This window comes from Gavia stellata, chromosome 10 (assembly GCF_030936135.1).
Source record: "Gavia stellata isolate bGavSte3 chromosome 10, bGavSte3.hap2, whole genome shotgun sequence".
NCBI classification, from domain to species: Eukaryota; Metazoa; Chordata; class Aves; order Gaviiformes; family Gaviidae; genus Gavia; species Gavia stellata.
This window is the reverse complement of record NC_082603.1, coordinates 31,725,730-31,752,466: the sequence shown is the minus strand read 5'-3', so window position 1 is coordinate 31,752,466 and position 26,737 is coordinate 31,725,730.

The window sequence follows — 26,737 nt, the reverse complement described above, 5'->3', positions numbered from 1 at the left end:
TACCTTAAATATCCATGTTAGAAATCCTTCAGAGGAAAAAAACGTTTTCCAGGCAAGACATAGTTGGAAATGATAATTTTTATTACGCTTCCTATAGGTTCCATGTTAATTTTATTTTCTTATTTCCCTTGCATCACCAGGCTGAGGTACATATGCCTTTATAGCTGAAAAGGCAGTTACCAGCTGAACAGCTTCTGCACAGGTTTGTTGGAAATCCCATCAATTTTAAATGTCACTGCTGAGGTTGGACAACTTTCTAGAAAACATGCAGTCAGAAGTCAGGCTTGATGCAGAAGTTACCACACGAGCTTTCAGCACAATTTAATGCAGGAGATTATATGAGATGATGGTGGAAATCTGTCTTGAAGATGTTTCCAGTGCGGCCCCCGTGTATCTATATTACATGAGCGACAGCAGGACTGTGCGGCGCGGAGGCTGCTGGGTCATCCTGGTCCTCGTCGGAGGGAGGCAGGGAGCAGATGGAGCTGCTGAGGCTGGCAGCCAGCAACCCAGAATCAGAGTTGCAGAAAGTTAATTTTTCAGTGACCACAGGAGAAACCCGATTTCTTTTTATTTTTCAGTGTTATGATTTAGCCTTCAGAGAACCAAAACAGGAACATGTGACTTGTTTTGGCTACAAAGCTCATTAGCGTAGCTCCGCTACACTGAATTGCTTGAGAATTTTCAGACCAAAAAAAAAAACAAGTGAATAAAAAGAAACAATAAATCTATGAACATTGTAACTCGTTAAAAGACAATTTATGGACAGTGAAGGGGCTGAAGTCATTGAATAAATTATTATAACTGAAATTATTCAGCCCTGTTTAAATTATGGAAGATGTTACCAGGTTGTTGTCTCAAGTCATCTTGCATACTTCATATGCAGTGGTCTTCTGAGCCTTTCTGAGATCTCTTACATCAACCTAAAGTGTTGATTGAATCTTTGTTAACATTTTCAGTCTTTCCACAAAAACATCCTTTTACTACTGCAGCTTGTGAGAAAGGCCTGTCACAAAGTGACACATAATGAAGGTATCAGCGTGGGTTTTGGTGGCCCTGGCTCAGCCGGGCTCTCCAGACCGGCTGGAGGAGCAGGTCTCTGAGTAGGGTGAAGCTCCCCTGGGCAGAGGTTGGGCTCTTCTGGGTGCTGGTTTGGGGCTGATCCCTGCAGGGATACAGCAATTACCAGTCTTTCCTCTCATCAGTGTCGAGTGTAGGTGTCTTCAGCTCACCTCCTGGCACAGAAGCACCTTGCACACATAAGAAAACACGTCGAATGCGGTCGGGGAGATGTGTTTCTGAGATGTCCTGGGTCATAAGGTTTCATCGTGGCAGGGGGTGGGTCAGGATGGGACTGGTCCGTGGATGTGCATCTCCTTCAGGCTCTGTGCAGCAACAGAACCAGGAACTAGTCTTGTTCTCCAGGAAACAAATGTTGCTTATGCAGCCGGCTAAAAAGTGAAGATTCTCTGGGATCCCAGCTAGTCAAAGATGTTCAAGAGAACTCAGATGTTTCCTTAAAAAAATCACACTGAGTTACAAAGAAGGAGCAAACTTTTTTCCCTGACCACCAAATGAATCACAGCTCTGGGGATTATTTGTTGGTTGAAGAGGTAACAGTGAATGGTTTGGATAAGGATACAGGTGATACCAATCATACATCGTTGGCAAGCAAAGCCACCGAGCCATGTGCACGTAATAACCATCAGCCCTGCCAGCTCATTGTGGGGGCTGAAGGTCAGCCTTGTTCTGTGGGGCTTACGGCTGCTGCCAGCCCTCAGCCGGGCACCCCCGGCCCTTCTGGGGGGAGCTCAGCTGGGAGCAGGGGCCTCGTTTGAAGAGGAAGGCCTTTCCCAGCTCCCCCAGTAAATACTGGCTGGGAGCAGCTTGTTTTGGGGCTGTGAGGCAGAAGAAAAACTGAGCTGCTGCTAGGAGGTATTGGAAGTGACAATGGGTATTTTTTTATTTTGTTTGAGTGAATTAGGTAACAGTTTGGATGCTGAGAGTGGGAGCAACTCTGCAGTATAAAAAGGTACTTTTTTTTTAATGATGTACTTTCTTGGAGTATAATTATATGGAAATGTCCTGTAAACCAAGGGTGGGTGTGTAATCCTGTTGATCTGGAGGAATTGTGGAAGTATTTGCATACAGACTTGCATGAATCAGCTCTGTGACAAAAGCATTTACATAAGCAGCAGTTCAGCTACTTTCTGGATTTTAAGAGTTAAATCACTGAAATATTTAAGAACTTCCTCACCCCTGTGGTTAAGGCTGGGACTGGCGGTGAGTTGGAGGTAACTTCTTTGTGCTGTAGTGTGCAAAGGTGTAGAGTCGCACTTAGCTACAGCGGTGGGGAGAGCTGAGCGTTGAAGACCGATGTCCTGAAAGTAAGGATTAAAGTTGCTTTGTCTTTTTGTAGTCTGTACAGCTCTGCTTTTTTGCAAGTTCCAGATTATTCTCTACATTTTGTATGTGTTAGGTCTCACATTACGTGTTTTCTAAGGAGAACATGTGTTCATCATGTCATTGGCCTTGGGGGTTGGTGTGGGGAGTTTCTCTCCAGACTACTGTTTGGGTTTTTTTGCTGCTGTGCTTTTGCTTTGCATTACCTCCCCGTGGTGGTTTGGTGTTGCTAAGAAAGTGGATATGGATGTCATCAAACGGTTCCTCTGCTCCTCAGCTGTGCCATTTAATTTTGCCGCGGTTGTTTTAGTGATACCTGAACAAATTTACAGACAAAGGTGGTGGGACTGTCACAGAAAAGATGGGTTTAATAACCATGTGTAGAGAAAACAAAAGCAAATCTAGTGACAGCTCTGGCAATTCCCACCTTTGTTATTGCTGACAGACGGCACAAGGATGAAAACAAGCTGGTTTACATGCGCTGACACTAATATACAACCAACGGTGCTATCCCAAAGGGAACGTCACCAATTAGTGTGAAAGCTGCTGCAATTACCAACTTCGACAAGATTTGGCCATGGAAAGTACAAGGTTTTAACATGAACCTATGACTCCTTCTCCCAAATGCTTTCCTATCCAAACACATGTGGAGATTTGTAAGACAGCTCAGGTGAACTTCTTGGTAGGTTCTTGTGGTCTGGTGAAGCTGTTTGCTATACGCCTGTTTTGCTTCTAACACCTATAGTTTCTGGGAATGAGGTAGGACAGCGTTATGCTGAAAACAAATATATGTGTGTGTGTATATATATAGTGCAAAATAATGGGGTTGCATGACAAAGTTCAACATCGGAAAAGTCTTTAAAAATGAAGATGGAAACACTGAGATGCGTGTTAGGGAGATGGAGGATAGCAGGGGAAGGGTTCGGGTTCCTTCACTTAGCATAAGCGGCTCAATACCCTGTGTTTAATCTGAAACTGGACAGGAGAAAATAAAAGGGGGGAAACTGCCACACCATCTGTAAAAACTGCCACAACAACTTATGCTGCATTGGAAACCTTTCCCTGAAGCTGTGCTTTAATAAGATTCCTAGTCAGAAGTCAAACTCTGCCTAGTAATTCATTCTAAACTCTCACAATGCATTTATTAGTGTGGAAACAGCAGAAGTGACCACATTTGAGGTCCGTATTCAAAATTAGTGAAACTTAATGTCCTTCCGAGTTAAAAAGGAAGGAAAATGAGTGCTGTAACATGCAGTGAGGGATATGTTTTGCATTAGCAGGCAGCTAAATGAGCATTGTTTGAAATAACATTTTATTAGGTTTCCTTAAAGTGGATACTCAGTGTGATAGATTGTTTTTTATCTCAGATCAAGTTATTGAAATGAGAAATGTTCCATTATAAAGGAATTTCTTGAAAGACGGGGATACACTTTATCATATTATAGCTCTTGCATCATGTTAAATGCTACTTATGTGTTTTATTGAAATCCAAACCCCTTTCTTAGTGTTTCTCTTCCAACAATACAAAAGCTTATGATTCACAACGTTTTACATAATAGATACATTAATGAGTTTCTGCATATTTTATTGCTTTGTATTATTCTGAAAGCCATTAATCTGTTTTTCTTGATTATCAGTTATGGCAAAAACGTCATAATTTTTCTCTGAATTTCATTCCTGCCAACTAAGTTCAGGACTTCCAGAACTAATTTTTTTAGCTACCTGTTGGACTCATTAAACCTGATTCTTTTCTTCTTCCTTTTCCCTATTGAAAATTGTATCCAGCCAAAGACCCAGCGTATTTTTATCTGAATACAGGAGGATAAATTCTGCTTTGGGGTACTTGCATGTTCTTTCATTCAAGTAGATTAGAGTTGTGCGTATGAATCTCAGGCCCTAATTATCTTTCTAATAATAGAAATTTCTTGCTATAAATACATGACTCATTGAAATGATTCCTGTATGGTTAGGCTGCAGATGTGACTTCTGCATATTCATTAACCTCCCAGTTCTCCACTTGAGATATGGAAGTGCTTGATGATTAGCGGAGGACCTGCTAGGAGGACACAGGGAGAAAGAGTATTTTTCACCTCCGTTGGCCAGGATTAAAGCCAAACTAACAAATTATGGGAGCAAGTGGCAGTAGCTTCAAGCTGTTCTTACGTCTTCTCTGTCATGGACCAGTTTGGGGTGGAGCGGACCCTGCTGTAACTTCAGTCTGGAGAGACTTTCAGACCTGGGGCCACCTCCCAGGGCCACCTCATGTGGTGCGGTTCTGACTCTACATAGTGCTTCACACTTCATCTTTTCTTGTATTTTCCTTAGATTGAATTGGTGTATTTACTTTGTACATGTGTGTGCATTTTATATGTATACATTTTAACTTATTTTTCTATTTCCTGTAAGTCATAAAACTAGATATTTAAGTTACCTGGTTTCTAATTCATAGGTAGGCAAACTTCAAGTTTCACAGGGGTCTGTGTGGTTCATAGGTACGTAACAGGTAGTTTTATGCATGTACTGCAGCCTGCTCTTAGTCCCAAGAATGTGGTTTTGCTAAGGGACACTGGCTGCACGGGTCTGAACAGTGGTTTTCATATGAATGGGAAGATATTGTATACAGTATATATTGTGTACTGTATTTCTGATAAGGCTACGTCATTATTTTTATATGTTTTCTTTTGCTCCTCAGTGGCTCTAGTTATTATCGAAACAGGGTATTAATTGTTAAGTAAAAATACCCTTCATTCTTACATATAAAAATGGATGGCAAAGACATAATCTCCACTATGCAGAAGCAACTGTGTGGACTGCAGACAACTTAAATCCCATTTTAAGGTGCTCTGTGGAGCTAAGTGATGCACAGATCTCATGCTGTCCCAGCTCCAAGGGGTCCATGTCACCCACAGGGAACAACCACACTTTCACTGTGAGCACAGGCCTTAATGGTGTGGGTTTAATTAACAAATCATGTGAATATGAAATGGCAGAATGAACTCTCATTTTACCCTGGCAACTATTGATTTATATTCCCTGAGTGACAGAAAGCATTTTTATTTTTATGTCCAGCAACAAGTTGTTGCCACGGCAACATCAGTGTTGGGTACCATTTGCATCCCACCCTCATCCCAAAGTGAAACCCAGTAGATTCTGAAACTCTTTAAAAATGATTACAGTAATAAATTTTTCAAGATAAGTTTTACATCTTGTCTCCTTTCCTAGGGGAATAATTCATATTCCAGGAAGGTAATGCATGAATCTGCTGCACCTTCTGCCAGCCACTGTCTGTACTGGGCAGTCCAGCATTCCCTACAAAAAGAGCTGGAAAAGCTTCGGGTTTGTTCTCTTTGACCCTTTGCCTGCTCCTTCCCTCCTGCTTTCTTTCAGGCGGGGAAAAAAACTCCACCAAAACGAAACCTACCCTCAATGCTTCCTTCAATTGCACACTTGCTAATTATTTTTAAAATCTGCAGCCTGTTTGTACTACATGTGAAGCCAATGGTAGAGTTTGCAAAGTCAAGCTCTTGCCTTAGCAGGGTGCCTGTTTGCTGAATGCAACTTTGATACTTTCCAGTCTTGCTAGATGGTTGTCCTTGTTTCATGGGGAATCTCCCCAAAGCCAGAGATGAGGTGAGTAGGCTTATTCCTAAGGCTCCAATATTTTTCTTAATCTCTCGCAGTTGCTCCTGTCTTTACTGCTGGATTTCCAGGTCATACTCTGCCTTACAGCAACCATGGTTTATGCTGTTGCTGAGAATGGATTGCTTTTTCTGACTATATAGACTACTGCTGCCGAGTACTCCTACCCCAGCTCTGAGGCTTGCTCTGCTGAGTGCTGACCTGCTGCCATCTCTCTTGCTACAAGAACGTATGTTTGGGCTTAAAAGATTATGGTTATATTCTTGTGATTATGCTAAAATATTGGCTTTCTTAGGCAAAGGGAGGGATAGCTAAATGGCATAGCTGAAGAACAAGCTCCTGTGGTTGGGCCCCTCACTACAAGAAGGACATTGAGGTGCTGGAGCGTGTCCAGAGAAGGGCGACAAAGCTGGTGAAGGGTCTGGAGCACAAGTCTGATGAGGAGCGGCTGAGGGAACTGGGGTTGTTCAGTCTGGAGAAGAGGAGGCTGAGGGGAGACCTTCTCGCTCTCCCCATTCACCTGAAAGGGGGTTGCAGAGAGGTGGGTGTTGGGCTCTTCTCCCAAGTGACAAGTGATAGGACAAGAGGAGATGGCCTCAGGTTGCGCCAGGGGAGGTTTAGACTGGATTTTAGGAAAAATTTCTTCACTGAGAGAGTGGTGAAGCACTGGAAGAGGCTGCGCAGGGAGGTGGTGGAGTCACCATCCCTGGAGGTGTTCCAGGAACATGTGGATGTGGCACTGTGGGACATGGTTTAGTGGGCATGGTGGGGTTGGATTGGTGGTTGGACTTGATGACTTGCAGGTCTTTTCCAACCTTAGTGATTCTGTGAAGTGTAAATTCAATAATGTGAACTCTTCTGACTGGGTGCACGTGGTTCCCCTCTAGACCCTCACAAGCAGGGGTAGCTAATAAAAGATGCTTTCTGCCTAAAAGAAGCAGCATCCCATTCCCAGCAACTGTTTTATACTGCTGTTTCTGCCAGCTGCTGGTGGCCCAGGCATGGTCTGGAGTCTCTGTCCTTGGAGATACTTAAAAACCCAGCTGGACCCAGCCCTGAGCAACCTGCTCTGGGGGACCCAGCCCTGAGCAGGGAGGATCTCCAGACGTCTCTGCAGTGCAAGGAAATAGACCCAAACTGTGCCGTAGTGCAGGTACCAACAGTCCAACTCCATTTGTGGGTTGGCTTAGGGTAAATACTCACAGTTTACACGGCTCCAGCAGCCTTCTGCTGTCCCAGGGTACCCCATAAAGGCTGCTCTGCTCCCTGCCTGCCTTGCTGGGATGGAACCAACAAGCATCGTGACGACTCCTTCATCAGTGTGTCCAAACCAGCAAGAAAATACCCACACTGCTGCATGTACTTTTAGCGTTGACTGACTGGAATTACTTGCCATTAGTGAATTAGCAGGTATTTGAACAATCTTTTCTTCTTTTTATTTTTTTCCCCATCTTGCAAGGTTTAAATATAATTAAAAGGAGATTGACTGAAAATCAAGTTTGGTTTATCTGTGGGTGACCCAGCAAACCACATCTTTTTAATTTCATGCATCAATGAGATGATACGTCATGCTTTGTACAGTGCGACAGCTTGCTACATTGCATAACTCAACATGCTGATGCAACCAGGCATGCAAAATTAACCTAATCGTCAAACGCAGGAAATTCGAGACAACAAGCAGCTTCCTCTGCAGCTTGCATTGTTCAACAAACCTCGTTATTCCCCATCTTCCCTCTTATTCTTCTTCTCTACAAATGACAAGAATGGAATATTTTGAAAGATATGATTGAGTAACAGTTATGAAATGTGAATAGCTCCAGACTGGATTGGGGTTGAACTGACACCGTTTCTCTGTCAGGGGCTGCTCAAAAGGATGGGCATATCTTTGGCTTTTGGGTTAGCTTGGGAAGGAGAGTGGCTTACAGTACTTCTTGCAGGGGCTGTGCCTAGTGCTTTTTTTGGTTTTAACAGTGGTATGAGCCTATAGTTCCCACATCTCCTTGCATCCCATTGACCAGCTCTTAGCGCTATTCCAGTGCTGCAGATAGGCTGCGAGTCCAACAAACCTTGTATGAATTTGCCTTTCTCCATTTCCACACCACACAGCCATGTAAGCACCAGCTGCCTTCTGGCCTTTGTGGCTAACTTCTTTTTGGGGTGACATGGAGAGGGATGTTGTTGCAACTCATCTGCACTCCTTTAAGGCACTTGGGTCATCTCATCAGCTTCCTTCCCTGGGAAGGAAGCAGGAATATTGCTCAGCAGATGCAGGGCTTCTTTGTGGTACCCTCTGCAGCACCCCGAAAGCCGCCAGCAACTCATGCTCAGTCATGCTGTGCCCTGAGTGGAGCATAATTATGAACTGTGGGGAGAATAAAAGACTGATGCTGGGCATGAATATCGTCAGAGTCAAAGGCCGTGGCATGCCACACGTAAGCTTGAGCATCCAGTGCTTTGCTCAGGGCAAAATCTTTGCTTAATATCTGACATCTGTCAGAGGCTCCTTGCACGTTCCTGGGTGAAGTAAAATAGAAATTCTGCAGGAGTTTCTCACGTGGTGGAGGCAATGGGAAGCCCTGAGAAACTGCTCTTGATGATCACACTTGAAAGTATGGAAAACGGGGAGGATTTTCTGTGCAACCTTACCTGTCTACTTGTGTTTATTACCGTAGTATCCAAGAGCAGCTCAGGGAAGCCCCTGGCAACAGTAACGAGCAGCGTGTGCTTACCTGAGCAGTGAAAATCAAATCAAAATGGTGCTTAGTGATCTGAATAAGGATCAAACTCAGTGTTGGGATTATTGCAGTGACTGGCGTAGATTTTTGGTAATGGTGACAGTCACATAGTTGTTTACCTGCAGATTAAAGTAACCAGAGTGTGGGTTTGGATGTCTCTGGGTGACCAGTGATGTCCAGCTGCTGCTGTTCTGGCTGGAAGAAGTCCCTTTGGAGCAGGAGCTGCCGCTTGTTTGAGTAGCACCCGGTGTGACGGAGTTCAGCGCCTTCAGCTGTCCCTCTGATTTTCATGTGTATTAAAAGAAGGGAAAATGAACTCCCTGAAATCTGTTTCTCACCTTAATCCCCATATCAGCAAATGGACTCCTCTAAAATAATGAGAATTAGTGTCTCAGAGGTAGAAGAGGGACATGACAGTTTGGAGTCCTTAGATATTGTTCTTACTTGAGTTGCTTTGCATTTTCTCGAAGTGTACAGTGCCCTCTGGCATAATATACATCCACACTGCATCGCTAAGTGCTGAAACTTCACATCTTAATTCTATGTGAGTGGTTTTCTCTCGAGGCTGCGAGGCCTCTGTGGAGAGGGAGCCTGATAGCAGCACTGAGAAGGTTACGCATTATGCAGAAAAATGTTGATGGCGTATTAAAAATCTTCACTAAGGTTTTGTTTTTGTCTAGTACAGTCATATTTAAAGTACCTCCACAGGTTCAGTTAGGAAAATCCTGTTTATTTGAAGCTGATGGAGATACTTGAATGGAGGATATCTGGGATATAGGGCTCTGGGATAAATTACTCCACTTGTATTTTCTTTTTCTTTTAATCTGGAATGCACATAAGCCACACAGCAATATTATCATCACTTTGCACTTTCCTTAGGAAGTATCTTAATATTCTATAATCCTCTTTACTACAGAATGGCAACTGAACTAAGATGGAATTATATTTTAATATTTTAATGTAATTCCTCGTGAAACAAAAGGGGACCGTGTTCAGAAGCTGGCTAGATGTATGGCAAATGGGGAACTAGACAAGCTGTGTAACATCATGACCAGTTTCTATGGCAACAAAAATGTCAGCTATCCTTTTGGCTGATTCTATTAATCTGTGGTAGAGGCACTGGTACTGACACATTTGGAATTTATTTAAACAAGAAGGTGAAAAGATAACCTTAGCGCAGCTTATAAACAAGGGGGAAGTTAAGCCACTAACATAATGCTATCTGACATGTATATAACGGTGTAACAGGCAAGTAAGACATTTCCAAGGCAGCCACTCTGAATTTTATCAGAAAAGTGATTAAGCCATTCACCAAGAGGAGTTACACACTATTGTTTGGATTTTGACAAAATTCCAGATTCGCCTCCGGGGTTGCTGTACCCGAAAACGCTGCCCCGCGTTTGCCCGCGTGCTATTGAACCAGTGGCCAGGTAGCGCTAAACCCAGCGAGCGGGGTGAGATCTGGGCACCTGGCACATCCTAAACCAGTTGCCGGGTTTTTGTGGTCTTCCCCTCCCAGCCGGTCCCCGCTTGCTGGCTTCTGTACTGGTTTTATTCACGTAGCTGGAGCAAAGTGGCTGCCTGATGGAGAAAGCTGTGGTACTTGGTGATTAAAATGCATGGGCTGGCCACTGGAAAATGGAAAAAGCAGTTGTAAGGAAACAAACTCCATTCTCTATTCCCTCTATGTGGGTCAAATATTTTCCTAGGGATACTCAGAAATGATTGTGCTGCGCTATTTCCTTTGGTACTTTATTCTTTATTCTCTTGTTATTGAAAGAGCTAAATGTTTTCCTACTTTTCAATGTACCATGACAATACAAACCGTACGGTGATGTCAGAGCACAAAATAAATATGGATGCAGATGCTTGTCGTTATGATAAAACAACATCTTTTCATCTTTATCTTGGAATTACAGGCTCCTCAGGAAGATGACAGTGTCTTGTTATGGAAAATGAATTTTCAGTAGTAGAAAGATATCTTTTAACTTATTCTTGAATTCTTCCTGTTTGCCAGAGGCATGTAGAAAAATTAGCTTCTTTCCCAATTCTTTTGCTGGTTTTATTAAAATTCATAGTACAAAAAGAGCCATATAAAAGTGCTTGGTGTGTGACTGAGAAAAAGAAGAGCTGGAAAATGCAGAGTTGAAGTTATTATAAGATTATTAGCTGGCTGCTGTCTGGATTTTTTTTTAGTTATTTAAAAAAAAAGTAAGCCCTCAATATCTTTGTCCATTTCTTTTTAGGCTTGTAATGTACTGAAAAGAATTCAATACAATATGTATTTATATATTTCTGATTTAAAAAAAAGACAAATTCCCAAATAGAAAAATTGTCAGCATTGTAACCACAACATAGCTGCTGGAAACAGAGTTCATGTGAACTTTTGAACTTTTTGAAATTCATAAAAGCTTTCTGATAGGGACAGGAATTCTCAAATTTATTCCATGCTTCGGTTAAACAAAATCACGTTCCTACAACCTGTAGATCTGCCTCTTGCATCCCTGTGACCGCTGGCTTTGTTAAGCAGGTGGTGTTGCAAAATTGCACAAATGTGTTATGTTTTGAGCTTCTACGAACTTAAAAAGATAAGTAGCGATAGTATATCTGGTACACAGCAGAGTTGGTTTCTCCTGGTTTCTAGTCCAAGAACAACAGTTATGCTAAAGACAAGTTTCTTATCAACTTATGTATTCAATATAATCAATTTATGAAGTTCGGTCTCTAACTCCCACGGGAGTTTGCCAATGTTTTAGACAGCTTTTCTTCCCATCTTTGCAACGCAGTAGCAGAGAAACATAGGTCCTGTCAATTGATGTTACGGAAAATGAAGCAGATGTGACTAGGGCTGAACCTGAGAGCTTGAAATAGCATTGCTCTGCCCCGGTCTAGGGGAAGATGGAGATGCTTACTGAAAAACTCCACTCCCCCCTAAATCCCCCAACCTGATCGAGAGCTTATTCTAAAGATGATCTTGATTGTTTTGCTTTGCTTTTCTTTCTTTTCTATGGCAAATTGTAGAAACTGTAGTTGGGAAGGTTTCTCTAGTCCTGGTACCAGCAGAAGAGTGCCTTGGGTTTCTTCCTCTCTTGGCATGCTTTCAAGTCTGCCGGTCTCTTCTGCCGGAGATGCTTCCTTTTGTACCTCCTCACTGAAGACCCACCTGAACTGAGGGCTCCCACAGAATGGGCACTGTCCTACCTTCAGGAGCCTAACTAGCCTGGGTCACAGGGAAGAATGTCACTTTAATCCTGAAAAATAGAGAACGGCAAAACTTTAAACCTCTTAAATGACTAAAATATAGGAAGTCTGTTTGTTACCCTGGATTAATACAGCAAAACCAGACCTTCTTCTCTAAAGAAGGTGAAATCCCCTATGAAGGGAGAAAGCAGGGGAGTGGAATTGCTTCTAATTGTTTTTATTCTTAAGCAGGACTGACATACCGTATGCAACAAACATTAACAACTCTTAATTCAGATGGATGGTCATGCCAGAGACATTGAGAAGAATGCAGTCTTTCCTTCTGAAGCCATTGGCTTGGAAAACTTGCGCACACAAAAAGGCTGACCTTTTGAGGAGTCACAGACATTAGCTTCTGATTAAGTACTGTATTTAATTTCACTGAGCATCTAACCTGAGGGCAGGCTCTAGCTTGGTGTACTTTGAAGTCAAATGCCTGGCTGGTCCTATCACGATCAAAACACGTTTTGAGTCCTAGGTATTAGCAGGGGAAATACCTCTGGTGCAAAAGCAGCTATATCTTGATTTGTTTTAAGTCCTTCTTGCATGATTTTGAAGGCATTATTTGGGATATCTCCTGTAGTGCTTTAAAAATAAGGGCCCTCATTTATTCTTTCATTGTCTTTTGTTCAATAACCCAAATTCTGATCTGGCAGAAAAGAGTGAATCTACTCCGGTTGCCTGAGTTGCCAACCCTGTACACTGAGGTTGGACTGGCTCTGTGTTACTGCTTGTCTGCCTTGCCTTCTACCCTTCAAAGACAGAAGCACTGATTTTTATTATTATTGTTTTAGGCATGTTTATATACATATACACATGTGTGTATATTTATATAATGTTATATGTATTATTTATGTTATATAATATTGTGTATATTATGTTATAATGGCATATTTCAAGTATCAAGTATTGTGTTTAAAATCCAGGCATTTCTCATCAATAACGTGGCAGTGGCCTGCCAGATGCCTGTCTTGTCAGCCAGATGTTGCTGGAGGAGCCCTTCAATAAAGTCTGCCAAAGGACTAGAAATCACGCTGCTGGCTCTTGGCAGATTTTGACGGGTGTTGGAAGCAGGGCCTCCAGTACTTGAGTGCCTCCTTGTAGCAAAAGGACCAGTGTTCTCAGGGTCACGTCGGAGCAGGATGGGCCAGAAGTGGAAGGTGGCCTGAGCTGGCATGGAGTAGCAGAGAGCTGGCCTGATGTTCATTTGCAAGCTTCATAGCTAATTAAGTGCCTTACTTGATACTTCTAAAAATGATGGATGGACACATGACTTAGTATGTACTCTCACCTCTAAAGGATACAATCAGAACCACTTAATTGTAAGCTGAAGGGCCTCCTTCTGCTAATAACTAATGTCGGTTCTCCATCTGCTTTATGAAAAGGTGGCCAGGTGGTAAAATAGTAAAATCTCATAGAAAGATGAGACGGCGAACTTCATGTTCTCCCTTCCTTCTTCCTCACAGCCTTTTCCTCCTTTCCCCAAATCTACCCAGCTTAAAAAAATCAACATGAAGGCAGTCTTTGCTATGTGAGGCTGGAGACCTGTACCCTGGGACTCTCCTAGGATTGCTGTTGCCCTGAGCTTGCAGTGGCATTGATTGCAAGGGTTTGGGTTATTGCAATTTAAAAAGCCAGTGCGTGTTGGTAGGGTGCAGTTGCCCTCGTGTAGTCTCTCAGACCACTCTGTTCTACAGGCTGAAATGTATTTGCTCCAGGGGTTCATAAAAGTGTTTAGCTTAACCAGGGAGGCACATCTGGGAGGGTATGTGCACAGTTGCTTCATGTGGCTCGGCCAAAAAGGAGTCAAGTCGCAGTAACGTGATGGCTTGCAGCAGTCTACCACTTCCCTGGAGGAAGAAAATCTGTTTTCTCCTCATTGCCAGAAAGGTCTGATCAGCCTTGGGGTGTAATGCAGGGAAACCCATTAAATTCAGAGCTGCTACATGTTCATTCCAAAATATGCTCCCCGTTGAATTTCCTTCTGCCAAAGAAAAAGCAAGTCAACCAGGACTCGTTAATAGTTTTGTTTCTCCAAAACTCCTGATCTTTCACTGGTGCACAAGGGGAATCGTTTAATGATCACATAAACCTACCTCGGCAGCTCTAAGTCCGAGTCTGCCTTGGCAGTCAGCAGATTCCCAGGACGGCTGAACCACGGGTGAATGACCGGAGGGTTTTCTTCCCTCCAGACTGTGTCACAGCACGGTAGGAGATTTGCCCCAGTCAATGTGTGAATTGAAGTCTTACCTTTGTGTGATACGTAAGAAAGGAAGTACTGAAAGATACTGAAGGGAGAGGATATTGCCTTTAATTAGGCTGGACGTGTGCTGAATTCACATTAGAAATGTCTGGTCTGTATGAAATCAGGCAGGATTAGAGCCTCTGCTAGTGCAAACTGTTGGGTGAAGTCGGTGCAGACATGCTGATTCAGTCCTCTCCATGCGTGGCATTAACACCGATCCTTGTTACCAGACTAAAAACGTCTAAGACGACGCAAGACTGTGATACTTAACATTTTTAGGCAATTGCTGTTTTTGTCAAAACTGTCTGTAGCTTTTCTTCTTCAGCACAAGATGGTAAGTAATGAGCTATTGGAATAATGTCTGTTTGAAACATCCATAGCCATATGGCAATGTGGGAGGCGAGGATTAAACAGGGATCAGTCACAAGTGTTTACTTTGAAACAGATAAAAAGGCAAGTTTTGTGCTGCAGCTTGGTTACGTGTTGGATCAGGTACTGGAAACAGAGTAGGTTTTAGTTACTTGTGTGTTTAGTGAACTTTAAAATCCCAAGCACTTCAATCTGTTGTGTATTAGTCCTCCTGATGGCTCTCTTCAAATCTTCACCATGAAACATGGGGCAAACTGATGTTGCCTTTGAGGGAAACCACAACTGGCTGAGCCACGTACACATTGGACGTTATTTTCAGCGCTGCAATGAACTCTGTGGTGTTAAACTGGGGAAAATGTTGCTTAGGAAGGCTTGAGAAACTGGCTGGCTGCACTTGCAAGATGGTTTCCGAGGTTTTGGGGTTGTTTTAAGACCAGTTCAAGACCCCCTGGCAAGCGCTTGGCTGGGTAGTTTAGTTTTTTTCCCCAAGAGCTTAAAAACTTCCACTCCTTCCTGGGGCGAGCCACAGCTGCAGGAAGCAGAGTCCTCTGGGAAAGTAGGTGGGTTATTTTGGTAACTGAAGTGGTTTTGGAAGTGACAATTTGTTAAAAAAAAAAAAAAAACCAAACCAACAAAAAACAAACCCTCCAGAGAGAAATCATCATTTGGGATCAGAGGGGTTGTACTGATTGTTTTGCCTTCGAGCTTTGCACCTGCGCTGTCAGCTCCTGCCTCCCTCCCGGGAACCCCAAACCTCGGCAGTCTGCTCCATCCCGGGGTTCCCACGTAGGAAACCTTTTGCGGGGGGGATGAGGGAAGAGAGGCCTTTCTGCGCCCATTGGTGAGGCCTTTGGAATTGAGCAGTAGCGAGAAAATGTTTTGGTTCGGCACAGAGAACCTGACGTGGGCCACATGCATTTCATGTTTCAAATGCTTCTGCAGATTAGATTGATGATCCTGTTGGGTAGGATGAAGGTGAATATGTAGGTGAAGAGAGAAACTTACTGCATCGATATGGTCTGGCAGTTTCCTCCGGGAATACGTTATTGACTGCTGAACAACTAAAGGATACGCGTTGTTTTTGTTTAAAAGGAAATTTTGTGAAAGTGGAACATCTTCACAAAGTAGAAGCACGGAACAGGGGGAAAATATATCTCAAACTTTGCTAATACTGTGTGGGCTTTTGATTAGAGAGTGCTCTGTATGCTAATTGAATGTTGTCTTATATTAGCATAATCTTGGGGTTATGTCTGGTCAGTCTTAATGATAAGTGACAGAGACGCATTTCAGAAGCTCTGTTTCATCAGATGGGAATTATATCCTGTAAATGCAAGCCCAGATCATAATATTTCATCTTTGTGTTGATTTATCCCAGCCTTAGACTATTTATATCAATTTGCGAGTGGATAACATATCATCTTGCATGTGATCTACTAATTGCTCACATACAATACAGACATTATACACAGTATAATGTATAAATATATAAAAGATGAAGACTTCTTGAAACGTATGTGAGTGTATTCTAAAATCAGTTTCAAGATAAAATCGCTTCCTAGAGGAAACATATTGTATATATGCTTATATGTACAACACGTACATATGTTTTCATAAACTTTATAAGCATGTTTAATGCGTGTGCTTTAAACTTCTAGGGCCATATTGCCTAGAGAAGTATGCTTGTAGTCGTTCACAGGGTAAGTGTTTATAATTGCTATGATTTTTAAGCACAATTATTGTAAGCAGCTATGCATCAAAATGAGCATTTAGAAGAGAAACAGGCTTTTTCCATGTAAGAACAATCTTTTTTTTAAAAAAAAAAAAGAAAATCCTAGGAAAGTGGCTTGGTTCTACCAGCACTTAGGTAACATCACTAAAATGAAACAGAAACAAACTCAGCATCTACCCATCGGTTTTAGTGCTACATACAAATGTCTTCACAGCTATTTGCGCTTGAAACGCTTCATTTGCCAACTCCAAGGTGGCATTTGCAAATGCAGATTAGTTACAGGAGTGCTGTTGGCTGCGGCTTCTTCCTCCGTTCAGATGTGGTTCCTACTGGACATTTCCTGCCCAGACTTGTAGGCAGCAAACATATGGTGTGGTAGATGGTTTATGGAATAACTTGCTGGGAGTACTTCGAGTGTTCCAGAAATCTCCTAGGCAAAGATGCACAATTTTCAACGTTCCATTCATCTGAAATGCCAAAGTTAAGATATTCATTTGCTCACTTGTATTGTTGCGTTTCGTAACAATAGCATGGACAGAGATAGATTGCGGGTTAAATTAACAGATATAAATCTCTGCCTTTTATTAGCTGTTTGTTTGGAATGCAAACACTTTCAGGGGTCTGCATTACAAGAAAAGTTGCTATATCTTATTAACAAGTGAATTCCTCAGTGTCAGTAGCTAGCAACAGTGGAATTGTCTGTCTGTCTGAGATTAGTTTCCCACTTCGCGCAGTACAGCGCTTCTGTTTTATCAAATGTATTCAGTGCCTGCCATCGCTAAGGGAACTGTCTTATTCTTCCTTGTACTTCTGCACTGTGTCAAGTGTTCTGGGAATCAGTTTTCATACAATTTTAGTTTTTCATAGCCTATAGCAAATGAGTGTAGCACACCACTTTTGTATTTTCATATTTCCTCCAAGAACTCTTTCATAAACATTGTGGTACATGGGGCCAGGATTCAGCTGATGTAAGTCACTGTAGCAAAAAGAATTTGATTCCAGTTGCCTGGCAGGACGTATTTATTTGTATCAGCTAATCTTAAGTGAGGATCTGGATTCAGGCTTTGCCTGAGTATACTGTTTAATACCCCAAAATGTGACACAGAACAACATGTGCTAGAATGATTCACCATTTTGTCTTCCATGTAGCGCTTCTATGCATAGGTCCTTTACACGGCTCATCTCAGTACTGCACGTGAAGTTGTGGTGGTGAGATTAGGGTGGCTCAGGGCGGTTGATAACACAGGGCGTGTTGGTTAGCCTGCGAGGAGTTTGTGCCTGCGCTGAGAACTGATCCCAGGCTGCCTGGCTTTGGAGCTAAGTAGCTGTACCTGGAGGATGGAGAGGCTCAAAAAGTGCCTGTAGAGGAGAGTTGGGAAAGACAATGCGACTTCATGTGAGCTTAACTAGAGGGAAAGAGAAATCCCTATTAACTTCTATCCCAGTGAGTTGAAACCATATAATTTAACTTTGTCCAAGAACTCTTGTCTCTTCCGCAGTCTGTCTTTCTGGACGCACCTACATCAACGGAAACACAACCTGAGGTTTCTCTTCCTTCTTCTCCTTTCTGCTCTTCTTTGGAGCTAGATACCTACTTTTGGTAGTGGACCTGGGTGAGGAACAGGACCCCAGTTCATTTTGGAGTTAATAACAATAAATCTGTGTTGTGCCTTTCAAGTTGCAAACAAACCAGCTTCCCACTCCAACTGTCTGGCTCCATGGACGCAGAGGGGTGGCTGAGCGGTGGGGCTCTAGCTTGGCTACTTGCAAATCAGAAGGGAAGACGTGGTTATAGTTTGGACACTCCTTTTGGCATCTTGTCTGTTGCTCCAGAGGTCCCAGGTGCTCCTGCTTTCTTGACAGCTGCAATGACCAGATGCCAAACAGAGCAACAACATATGTATTTTCTGGTGGCTGGCTTATTTGTGTGATTTTTACGTGATCTCTTTAACTGCTTTTCTCATAATGCATCTGGAGCTGGTCCAGGATCACGCCTCCAGTAGCCTTTTCTGGCTGGTTGTGTTTGCATGTTTGATCAGCCCATGGTTGATTCCTATTAAATACTTTGAGATAACTTTTGCCTCGTGCTATGTATTTAACTTTAGCTTCAAGTGATTTTGTGGTTTAAAGGTCACTTCTTAGGTGAAAATCGAGAACTGCCTATGTCCTTTCTGCTGCGTAAGTTGTGACTGTAGCTCCTGTGAAGTGACTGAGAGCATTGCCCTTACAAAAGGATGTGTTGCAAACGGGGTGAGTCTTCCCATTTCGGGACAGAAAGCAGTCTCTCTTGCAGAAAGGCTGTCATCTTCCTTTTCCCAACCCATCCCTTTCTACCAATTTGAAAAGAAAGGGTTGAGCCACTTGCCTACATCTAAAAGACCTGAAAGGAGGTTGCAGAGATGTGGCTGCTGGCCTCTTCTCCCAAGTGGCGAGTGACAGGACGAGGAAATGGCCTCAAGTTGCGCCGGGGGAGGTTTAGGCTCGATATTAGGAAAAAAATCTTTACTGAGAGACTGGTGAGACACTGGAATAAACTGCCCAGGGAAGTGGTGGAGTCACCATCCCTGGAGGTGTTCAAGGAACGTGTGGATGTGGCATTGTGGGACATGGTTTAGTGGGCATGGTGCTGTGTGTTTGGTTGATGGTTGGACTTGATGATTTTACAGGTCTTTTCCAACCTTAGTGATTCTGTGAAAAGACACTTTCAGTACCTGTGTTTAGGTACCAGAGCGAAACCCAGTTCTGCATCACCATTTTATTTTAACATAGGTTTTTGGGGCTCGGAAGGGAGGTGGGGTTTTGAGCATTTCCCCTTGCCTAGCTCGGCACCACGCCGTTGTGGGGAGTCTTGTTTCTGAGCCCCTCTCTCTTTGTACGGGCTAAGAAACGATGGTGCCCAGCTCCAGGCTAGGGCACCCACTCGGACACTGCCTGCTGGGGATCCTGCCGTGCCCTATGACCCTCTGTGGACCGAGCCCTAGACCACCTGGGTTACTGATATTTCTAAATTAGGCCCTTCCAGTCCCAAATAAAACACTATCAAATTTTGCATTTCTTTTTTCAACATTCCCAAGATAAGTAGGGAGGAAAATCAGAACCTATTCAGTATTGTAAATACAGCAGATTATCATCCTAATATGGTATCCAGCAGTAAGAAGCTAAATAATCGGCACACTTTTAGGTCTCTATACAAACTGATGAGCTAAAATAAAAACTGTTGATTAAGCTAAGTGCATACCTCAGTGTGTGTAGATGGATATTGCTGTTTTGTTTGGCTCGGCTTTTTCCGAGTAGAGGAGGCTTCTGATAACTATACGACTATTCTTGTAAGGCGTCTCATAAGCTGCAGTCCTTTGCTGTTCTACTGTATTTTTAGCGTGATCACTTTAAACCCACTTTGCAAAACTAGGTTTTTCTGTCACAAGCTTGTGCGCTCATGATGGTTTTATTTCTAATCCTACCTCGCTGCTGGAGTTCAAGCGTCACATAAAGAAAACCTGGCTGTAGGACGATGATAAAGCATAAGCATCAGCTTCTTGTATTTTCTTAAAGTATTTAATAATTGAGAATTAAATGTTTTTGTTTTACTTTCCCTCTGCTGTTCCCCCTGATAAAGACCCCAGGGTTTCTAGAAAATTCATTATTATTACACCCGAATAAAACCTCTGTATTTAAAAGGCCCACCCACGGGGTGCTTGTGAAAGGCTTTGCAGGGGCGTCTCTGGTAACTTCTCCTGTACTTGCATGAAAAACACGAGTGCACTTTCCTGGCACACAGTACCTTCAAGGTGCCGTGAAGGTGGCTGTGCCGCCTTTGTGGTGCGCTGCCATGCCACGTTTGTGGGGGCTTGGCAGAGAATGGGAACGCTCTCCGGTGATCTCGGATAGATTCATCATAAATAGCCAATGTCCTGGCGTCATTCCATGAGCAAACCCATTTGCAGGGGTGTAATTGGATCTATTGACCTAATATTTTGACCATTCAGACAAGTTATTCTATGTCATGTAGGTGTTTGCTTCCTGTGCACCAAGATCCTTATTCCAAGAACTCCTGAGGGGGTGGAATCCAGATGTAGTTGTTGCTGCATTTTTATATGTAAATCCCTGCTTGTATCACAAGGTAATGGTTAGACTTGATCTGTGTATGCGCTAGCCATGCCTTTCCATAACCTACGCGTTAAATTATCAAGCTAAAGCTTATGTATAAGAGGAAAACAAAAAACCCCATGATTTTTAATGCCGCTTTATCCAATGTGGTAAATCCATGGAGGAGGACATGTAGGCAAAGATAGCTGGCAGTCTGCTTAAAGCATTGTGGTGAAGAACACAATAAATGTTTCTTTGGGAAGCTAATTTTTCATAATGCTTGGTACATGGATGGAGCAATACTATTCCTACTGAAACGTGCTGTTATTGCTTCTGTAATTAGCCCCATGTTAATGATATGATAGGAGCTCACCCTAATTTCAAAGACATGAAGTTGTGTTATAGCGGCTCAGTTCCCAGAAATTGATAGAAGAATCTTTAGTCTTGGTATCAAGTACTTAGATAAATTAGCTTTCCAAATAAACTTTTATGGTGTTTGCCTAAATTACGTAGCCAGTTGCTTATATAAAACATCAAAACGTTAAGAAAAACCCACACGTGTTCAATTAAATCTTTCGTTATAAAGACGCTTGAAGTACGAAATGGTCAGATTTTAATCCGAGTTTTCGTTGTGGAGGCTCTATCTATGGAGATATTTCTGACTTGCACCATTTCAATCAAGTTCAGAAGCTGATCTTTTCCTTCTCTGCCAGCACAGATACAGAAAAGCTGTTACAAAGTGATCCCTTTAATCCTGTACCATTTTTATGTGCTGATTAGAATCAGGGTAATTTCAGCCTGTGTTGAAGGAGTTAATCTTCCTGATGGAGATGTGAAAAGTAGGAGCCATTTTAAATCTCAATACCCCATGCTGCCTTAGGGATCACACTGTGCTAAAACCCAAGATAAAAAGGCCTGACAAAGATTATTGACGGTTTACCTTTTAATGAGCAGCTTGGATTGATTTTTATTTCCCTCTGGGGCTGCTTGCTTTGCCCTGTTTCCACCCATGATGTCATGATTAACAAAAACAACAACAAAATTAAGGTTTCATATCTGAATAATTGCAGAGAAATAAAGAGTAGCCATGGCATTAAAGGGAAACCGGTGCCAAATCCTATTGAACCTCCTAGGAAAAGTCAGAGTCAATGGTTTGGTGCTTCTCCCTGCAGAGGAAATGCACCTTCTACCAAACAACACCTCGATTCTTCATTTATAATATATAACTTAAAGTATCATTCTGCAAATCAACAGCAAACCAACAAAATACCTTCAAATGTATTTAATGTTATTGTTGAGAAAAGCAATGGTTTCTCTTCTTTTGCCAAGCCCACACCCCTCTAAAGCCAACACTGAACAAACCGCCTCTGGCTACGTTCCCATAATTTCATTTAAATCCTTAAGCTTCAAAAGAGAGTAGCTCTGCTGCCACAAAACTATCATCCCGAAAGCTCTTAAGCTCTGACATCATCTATTCTGTTTGAGTCCTTGTGTATAGACCTTGCCAGAAAATGGAAATCCCTTTTTCACAGGGGAAAAGGGTGTGTTTTTTAAAAAAAAAAAAAAATCCCATTCTGCATCAGGATAAAATAGTATTTAAAAAAAAAAAAAGGCGAGAGAGAAGGAAAAGGCTGTTTTTCCCAGGCATGGCTTTTCAAAACAAAAACCTTGTTTTTGAAGAACAGGCTCGAGCGAAGCCTTCCAGGCAGGCAGATGGGAAGCCGGCGGCACAAGCCATTCTGCAAAGTGGAAACTTTCCCATGGAAATCTCCTGTTTTCTGAGGGCAAGAGAGGCACGTACCTTCTGCGCTGGGTTAGGAGATGGCTCCAGCCTCCCGGGCAGGGTTGGACAATGTGTCTGTGATCAGTAGGTGGGTTTTGGAGCCAGCTGGAGTGAAGCATAAAGAGTGATAACACGTGTGTGCAGCCACTCAGAGGTTATAAGGGCTGGAAAAACATGAATCCAAGCCAGTTTGTGAGAAATGAAGGAGCCTGCTGATACATAGGTGTTCCTCAGAGTTATGCTGGTTGGAGGCGTAACTGGAAATGTGGTGGTGAAGAGCGCTTGGAGAGTGGTACTTGTGTGAGGCGGTGCAGAGCTGGATGCCGTAGAGCGTCATTCCTTAATGGACTCAGCCTGCTGCGGGAGAGGTGCTGTTGGGTGGAGGATGGAGACGGGAAAAGCAAACGCAGAAGGGAAACTGGTTAAATTGCTTGAACTATCAAAGCTAGTGTCTTGGGTTTTCTTTTTGTTATTTTTTTTCTTTCTTCATTTTTCTTTAGAAGATGAGTATGTTGAATAACTACGGGCTATTCTCAGCAGTGTAAAATTTCAATTCTTTAAAACACATTCTTACCTATCAAATTGGCAGGCTTGAGGAGCGGTTATTCTGCTGCACCTTCAAATCACTGCTTCAAAAATTGATCTGGGCTTAGGTATGTCTTTGCGTGTCCATGCTTATTAGCTTCACGTTGTGATTAACTTAATGGGCTATGGAGTTTTACATGTACTCTATGCAAATGCAACTGAAAAACCAATTATTGAAAAGTGAAAAATGAACTCTAGGAGACAGTCATTAGACTATTACAATCCCCAGTTCCTTTGGAAACTGTATTTGGGTAATACGTGGTTTTAATACTGAATTTCAACCCCACAAAAAGCAATTGGCAATTACGTTTTTTCAGGCAGTATGAAAACATTTTGACAGGCTTGCCTGCACGGGCTACTAAGACCCACTGGGCTTTACGAGTTGGAAAATTAGTCACGGCTTCAGTAAAATGTTGTAGTCCACTTAGTACCCTATTTTCAAGATCCTTAGGTGTACAAGCATCCGTGAATTTAGCTTGGGTGGCTGGTGACTATAATCTGTATTAGCTGGGCTGGATCCAGCAGCAGAGATGCTCCCCTGGCTGCTTCCTTGCAGGACTATCTTCCAGTGAATGCATTTCATGTGGGCAGATGGTGATGGAAAACCTCCTCTAAAGCCTGATTAGGTAATTTATGTGCCCAAGACCACGTGGACTGCCTGTGGCAGCATCGTTTGAGACGAGCAGCACATTAACACTGTTGTTCTGTTATGGGGTTGTGGCCTGGGTGGCACTGCTACTGTTAGCTGGAGAATGACGCTGATGATTTTCCCCCTCTCTATAATAGCTCTGTTTTTTAAATATGTTCCTATTCCTGTGCCAAAGGTGCTACAGGTTGCTGTTGATCGGCCTTGTGGCATTCACAGGCCAGTGGCCCCCAGCTTTGGTTAAAAGCCTCTTTATAATGAAGCTGCTGGTGGGGGCTTGGTTTACACGTTGCCAGCGGCAGTGGATGCTGACACAGTGATGCCCTGAGCTCACAGCACCTCGCTGCTCTCGCAAAGCAAACGCAAGTGCTAGCGTTTAGTGGGCTGTACTGTCTCAGACTGGAGCTCATGTGGGTGTTTGTAGGGGACGGAGCTCAGTGTGAAGTCAAAAAACTGATGAAAGCCATTTGTGGAGGGGATATTGTCAGTCCTCGAATGTGCATGGGCAAGTGCCGTTGTGCCGTCTATCTTTCTAGCTGGTGAGCTATAACTAGTGTTCAGCATGCTGAGATGCATGTTTGGACCCTTTATCCTCCCTTACCTTCCATTTCCATCATGAGTTTGTCTGGTTCTCACTGCCTGCAATTTCCACCCTGCCCCTGCAACAGGTTTTGCACGTGCAGACACCTCCGCGCTGGCAGGCTCCCTGTCTTCTGTACGGCGGAGGTGTGTACTATAACACAGCCTGCATCTCCTGCTTGGCATCAGAGGGTCCTGCATAGGTCTGGGGCCCCGCATGTAGAAGTGGTTGCAGGACCGGGGACTGCTAGTGCATGCGATGGGCTGCGAGTGTCCGTTCAATGGACACACGTACGCTGCCTTGTGCTGTGGGGAGCGCGGGGCCTGATTCGGTTCTTTGTTCAGCTCACTTCATCTGCTGTAAACCACTCTCGTAACAGGGTGACAGGCTGGAAGACCTTGTGTAGGAATGAGTCACCCTGGGCTCCACGGGGAGTTGTGCAAACAGATTAGGGGCAGCATCTGACCTTTCATTTTCAGTAGTGCCTAGACACAATTGGATGAACAGGTGAGAGGGTATCTGAAGAATACTGGCTGTAATTTAATCAGTTGGCATTTAGATGTGCGGTGATGAGTGTCTGTAAGTGCTTTGGATGGATGACTATAAGGTACAACCAAAAGGAAGAGAAATAAGGATGTGTAAATTCCATAGACCAAAGTCTGGAAGAACATAGTAAAGAGGAGATGAACAGGAGTGAAATGTGGTGGATACAACAGAGAAGCTAAAAGCTACTGGACATAAAGCATCGTATGTTGAACTGTTATGAGTCTACTCACTCAGGTAGCTTAAAGCTGTTTAAAATGCCCTCTATACAAATGAAGAGGGGAGAATAAGAATAATCAAAGTATAGATAAAGCATGTATCAAGAATAAAACACAGTGATAAGGAAGATCATGGAGCAAAGAGAAGGATTTAATATGGTGTGGAAAGCAGCTGTGGAGACTGAAAGGAAAGTGTGTAAAAGATGGAGGTAAATAATAAGGTATTTGTCAGATCTTTGAATGTAAAATGTCAGGGCTTCAAGAACTTGTAAAGGTTATTTACTAACTAAGGCCAGAGTGAGATACTGTTTAAGTACATTGATGCAATCCAGGCATGTGCATGTATGCTTTGCTGAATAGGACTGGTTTGATTACTTGGTGCCTAAATAAAAAATAATAATTCTTTGTCTCTTTGTTGCCAGGGAAATGGGAAATAAATGCCATAAGAAATTGATGTAAATTTCTGAGCTTTTAAAAGAAAGCAGGAATGAAGAGAGGGAGGAAAAAAAAACCACCCCACACCAGAAATTACAGTACTTAAGCATTGAAATCAATATTGGAAAACTTAAGAGATAGAATTAACATAAAAGACTTGGGATTGAGAAAACTGTAGAATTGCATTGTTGTAAGTGTGGGAAGGCACTGATAAATTTTCAAAGACCCTTAAGGAATACATTCATAAACGGGATCTAGAAGAACCTGCTTTTAAATCTGACTCTGGAATGGGACAGTCAAAGAAGTTCTGTAAGAGCCTAAATAAGGCATAATGTGGAAAACTCTTAAATCAGGATAATTAGTATTCATGCAGAATTACATAATCATATGCAATATCTAATTAATTCTTTTCGGGAACCAATGTTAGTACCTAAGAGGGAGTCACAATATATTAGGAGTTTGGTAAAGCGGTCTGTAGACCACATAGCGTTCAAAGGCTCGTCTGCCCTTCTCAGCTACCAGAGGAAGGTGCCTTCAGCCTCTACTTCAGAGGGTAGGATTTCACTTGGAAGACTTGCAGCAATTTTGACTTGCTGGCATAGAAACAACAGAAGGAACTGTAAATGCTTCATATGTTAATAACCTGGAAAGGGGAATTTGCAGCAGGATAAGAAAAAATACACTGTGATGTAGAACTGGGGAACAAAGAGTTAGAACAGAGGAGGTAAGCAAACTATAATACTTCTGAATACATCGCATAGATTAACAGCATAGACAGATAAGCGGGCTGCACAACTTATGGCAGAGCAAGATAAGCCTATGGACAGACAAAGCATGAAATATAAAAAGATGCAGCAAAATAACCTCCATAGCTGTACACTGACAAGATGGAAGCAGAGGAGATGAGAAAGGTAGTTGGATGATGTTGCCTTCATCACAGATGTTATCATCAGTGCATTACAGCAAACAATGTATTAAAGTACATGTAGCAGAATGACATTTAAATCGGATGAAATAATCTGACACCAAACAAAGGACCGGGGACTACCTCTGCAGTCACATGTATATAGCTTTATTTGCATCTTTCTCGGCTATAGGCCCAGACAAAACGCGGCAGAGGGCAGCCGCATTTTTCTTCTGAACTCCTGAACCATTTATATATGCTGTCCTCACATTTACATATACTGTATTGTTAGACATTGTATTGAGCGTGTTCATTAAAATTAACCAATTTGTTGTAATGGCTTCTGGTTACACGCGCACAATTGCCGTAGTCTTGCAAAGGGATATACTATCAAGAAGAAATGCTATAATTACACTCAAGACTTCTAGAATGAGATTTCTGTACTTGCTAAATGTAAATGCATCCCCCAGATAGCTTCTTTCAGCTATTTATCCTCTGAGAATCTATTAACTGTTGCTATTTCTGTGTGGGTAGTAGGATGACTGTTTATAAAGAGCCATGTAGATAAATCAATAACATTTGCAAATCTGATGAACT